General features: G+C 33.8%; 1 pseudogene; it reads right to left on the bottom strand.

The window, feature by feature from the left end:
• Nucleotides 1-1,381: 1,381 nt before the first annotated feature.
• Nucleotides 1,382-2,618, bottom strand: LOC114163493 (UDP-glycosyltransferase 83A1 pseudogene; annotated as a pseudogene).
• Between the last annotated feature and the right edge of the window lie 1,798 nt (nt 2,619-4,416).

Genomic DNA, 4,416 nt, shown 5'->3' with positions numbered 1-4,416 from the left:
CAAAGAACTGTTATGTTCCCGTCGGCTACTATTGGGCGAGGAGTCCATAGTATGGTGATTGCGTGCGTGCCAGGGTCCAAGTGAGAAGACTTGAATGATTTACTATAGACGAGGAGTCTGTAGGGTAGGATTATGAGTGGGATAGGCTCATAGGGTTAGACCACGAATGAGTTAGTTTCATGGAAGCACAGTGAAGTCCCAAGATCTAGTGCATGCATATGACTCATGAAGGACTATGAGGTCATGGTGGGATGATTTGAAATGTATAAGAGTTTAGTTATGTTATTTTGGGTTGGGAAACATATTTATATTCATGCTTGTTTATATATTATATTGTGCATAGCTTACCCTTTCTGTGTGTGTGTGGCGATGATCGGATGATTCGTTATCCGGGAGCAGATGATTAGACAGGTGGGCCAGGAGATGCCTAAACACGGAGCGAGAGTTATCTGGGAATTTTTGTATATATGTTATTTATTTTGGTTTTGAGATAATACTGTAACCTTATGGGAGCCATTAGAATTTTATTTTGGTTTTATTATTATGGACTCCGGTAATTATTACATTATATACCGTTTTAAATTTTCCCGTGTTTTTGGGAAATGGTTTTATATTAAATGTGATATTTATTTTATTTTGGAATTTATTTATTAAATAATAGTAATATTCCTTAGGGATGTTACACTTTGCATCTCCATTGCGAGTTTGGTTGATTATGGTCTCGGACGTGGACTGGTTGGCAATAGCGAAACTTGGAGCAGAAGGTTGGGGCAAAGAAAAAAGGGAAAGTGGAAGGTGAAGCAAACCACTGCCATATAAATGAGTTATAAGTTGAAATCAAACTTAACCTAAAATTTTAGAACATTAATTTTATAATTTTATTTTCTGTATTTCACGTAAAATCTTAACTCACCCTTACAGTAACAATTACCGAAGTAGAACCAATAAATGATAAAAGAAAAGTTTGAAACATGCCTACTCTGTTTCTTAATAGTTTTGTTTTTTTGTTCCTTTTGATTGGTTGTGTATATGCCATGAAGACTTAAAACTATTCGGGTTGCTTTGTACTTTAGGATGTTTATGGGATTGTCTTTTATAGAGAAAAAAGAAGAAGAAGAAAACGAGAGTGATAATTGTTGGTATGAAAAGAGTAAATGGATAAGTTGTGACAAAAAAAGAGGGTGAGATGAAAAAACGAGAGTGATAGTTAATAAGAAAAAAGACATGTTAATAAGAAAAAACTCAAAGGAAATTAAAATAGAAAAAAGAAAAAACTACAACTAACATTGTGCTGTTGTGACCCAATAAAATAAAAAGACATGTTAATAAGAAATCGCGATTGATTGAAAATATTCCTAAATTTTTCGAGTTTTCATCAAAACTCATGTCTGAGTTATGCTATCGAACATAAATTAATACATATAAATGCATAAAATTATATTTAAATGTCAATTCCTACTCTTTAAGCCACTTGACAAACCTATTAAGGTTCTCCCATGATTCACCTCCTTTGACTATGTTGTTCATAAGTTTCTTCTTCAACTCAAAAGACCTTGATTTCACGTTCTCATTACTGAGGAGTTGTTCCACTTTCAATTTTAATTCCTTGCATGACACAACTCCATTTTGATCTTTGTCAAATCCTAACCCAACCTTCAACTCATCACAAATGTATCTTCCGTTTTGAATTTGCTCTGCAAAATATGGCCAACACAAGAAAGGTACCCCATTGGACAAACCTTCCATGGTAGAATTCCAACAACAGTGACTGACAAAACAGGCTATGGCAGGGTGGCTTAGAACCTTTTGTTGAGGAGCCCAACTAACTATCTTACCTTTGTGCCCTTTGAATTCTGTAGGGTATTCCATTTTATTGTCTTCTCTTATAACCCAAAGAAAAGGTCTATTGGTGAGGACTAATCCAAGAGCAAATTCATTGAATTGGTTTTGATCAAAAAGAGTGATACTACCAAATGCAACATACAAAACAGTACCATGATGTTGTTCATCAAGCCAATTTATGCAAGAGAGATCTTCTTCCCAATATTGTCCAATTGCTTTTGTGGTACCAATTTTACTGTCATAACTTCTTAATAATGGACCAATTGGTAGGATCTTAGGAAAAAATGATAGTGCACCAGGTTCAAGTTCATGTGTAGTGTTGCAGAGCCACCATTCTGCCAAATTTAAACTTTGACAACAGTGTATTAGATACTGAAATATTATCTTACTATTTATTAAAGTTTGGGTAGTATTTTGTTGCTATTGATAGCATAAATTATTGTATGAAACTTTTAGTATGTTATGTGATTGTAACTGGTTTCTAGTGTCACACCAGTGCAGGAAGACCTTTTGGCAGCGGTTATTTTTCATATTATGCACCGGTTCCCGGATCGAGGCATATTGGGGCGAGGCCAAAGGAGGATAGCCTTTGGCCTCGGTTGCAACCCGAGGCCATAGAGCCCCTTTTCTGCCTCGGTTCCCACGTACCCGAAGCCATAGAGCCCCTCTTCTGCCTCGGTTTTCTGACCTAACCGAAGCCATATGTGCTCACGTTTTTACATTTTTAAAAAATTCGCTCACGTTTTGGCCTCGGTTGGAGTAGTACCCGAGGCCATATGTCACTTTTAGGCCTCGGTTGGAGTAGTACCCGAGGCCATATGTCACTTTTTGGCCTCGGTTGGAGTAGTACCAGAGGCCATATGTCACTTTCTTTTCAGTTAATTTTAATTTTGCTCTTATTATTAAGTTTTCACTATTTTTTTTGCTTTAACACTTTTGTTTTCCCTGCAGAGAGCAACACTTATTTTTAAAGTTGAGTTACTTTTCTTTAACTAAGGAAGAACTCTAGTTTGAAAAATTTGTCAAAGGAGAAGGCAAGGCTTGAGTAAGTAACATATTTTAACAATTTACTAAATGCATGTGTTTTTGTTTGCTTTGAATATCTACTACTCATAATGTTGTAGTGGGACCACAACCACCACTCCTCCAAATTTAGTTTAATTTCTTCAATATAAAAACAATCTTTATATATAATTTCAATATGTTATTGTTTTTCCACCATAAAATAACCATATCTAATGACTCAAACTCAATTTCTTATTAGACTAGAACCGAAACTCTATGAACTTTAATTTCTAAATATGATATACAATCAAATATTATTAGTTTTTTTATAAATCAAAAAATAATAAGATGGTTTGCGACTAAACAAATTTATCTAAATATTTAACCGTTTATTCTCTAATACACTTTTTGTTAAGAAAAATTAACAAAATGTTTCACTAGTATAACAATTGCCTAGGGAAAATCATGAACGTATAGAGGAGGGGTGAAGCAAAGTGTGTGAATAGAATAGGATATATGTGTTGCCCTAAATGGATGGCTTAATTAAGTGTATCAACATCGTAGATTTTCCTTTATTACTTTATTGCTGATAATCTGAAACTAGAGTTTGTGTTATCACCTTGTGTGATATAAGATTAATCGTTTAATGTGTCCGCATTACATGCGTGACAGAAAAGAAAATTGTGTGTATGTTATTGTTGTCTTGAAATGACGTATCAATTTCTTGACTTGAACAGACCCTATTCTAAATGGATAAATCTTGGATAGAGATGCCTAGAAATACACCTCAATATATGGAAGCATTATTGTTGTGCAATGGAATAATGAGGGTCAACCAATTGGAGATAGTGAAGCATTATTGAATAGGTTTTTAGGTAGTGTTTCAAGAAACTCCAATGCTTTTCCTATTAGCTATTCTAGTTGGAGGAAGATTCCTAAAGATTATAAAGAAGATATACTTAAAAATGCTATTCAGGTAAGGAATGTAAAAGTTGAATTTATAATTTAATTATACCATGATTGTTGTTAATTTTAATTATTTCATGTTTTGAACGTTAAGTTTGATGTCCATTCTGATGTTCATGTAAACTATGTTCTCAAATCACTTAACACAAAGTGGAGAGACCATCGACAAGAATTATGGCAACAAAGGAATGATGGTACACGTACTAGAGATGAATTGATCACAATGGCTCCAAAAGGAATAGATAGAGACCAATGGGCTTCTTTTATTGACTATCGTCTAAATTCAAAAACAAAGGTATATTTGAAACTTTTTTTCATCAACCTTATTCATTATTATTAATTTTTATACTTTGATGATTAGGACCATGCCCTCAAAAATAAAAATAATAGAGCAAAGCAAACCATTGCTCACACAGGTGGTGTAACATCCTAGCCGGAAATTACTTATTAAAAATAAATAAGAAATTAAATTTATAAAACATCACATTTATTACCGCAATTTCCCAAAACACCGAAAGTTTCAAACTTCACACATCGCATAAGTAAAGTTTAAAATCGCAATATTCAGTCATTACAAAACCGATTTCTCCAAAATAAAAGTTA

This window comes from Vigna unguiculata, chromosome 9 (assembly GCF_037176805.1).
Source record: "Vigna unguiculata cultivar grain cowpea cultivar isolate G323 ecotype 2 chromosome 9, ASM3717680v1, whole genome shotgun sequence".
Classification (NCBI taxonomy): domain Eukaryota; kingdom Viridiplantae; phylum Streptophyta; class Magnoliopsida; order Fabales; family Fabaceae; genus Vigna; species Vigna unguiculata.
This window is presented reverse-complemented; position numbering and strand designations above follow the sequence as displayed.